This window comes from Vombatus ursinus, unplaced genomic scaffold (assembly GCF_900497805.2).
Source record: "Vombatus ursinus unplaced genomic scaffold, bare-nosed wombat genome assembly UNPS02004514.1, whole genome shotgun sequence".
Lineage (NCBI taxonomy): Eukaryota > Metazoa > Chordata > Mammalia > Diprotodontia > Vombatidae > Vombatus > Vombatus ursinus.
In genome coordinates, this window is record NW_020944292.1 from 2,543 (window position 1) to 2,743 (window position 201).

The following is a 201-nucleotide window of genomic DNA, read 5'->3' on the forward strand; positions in this document are numbered from 1 at the left end:
GAAGGGGGAGACATATAATAACTATGTTCAATTAATCTATTAAGTTGGAAATAACAAAAAGTGAGAAGGTATTAGAAACAAGAGGGATTGGGAAAGGCTTCCTGTAAAAGGTGAAATTTTAGCTAGGACTTAAAAGAAGCCAGGGAAACCAGGAGGCATAAATGAGGAAAGAGTATATTCCATGCATGAGGGACAGAGAGT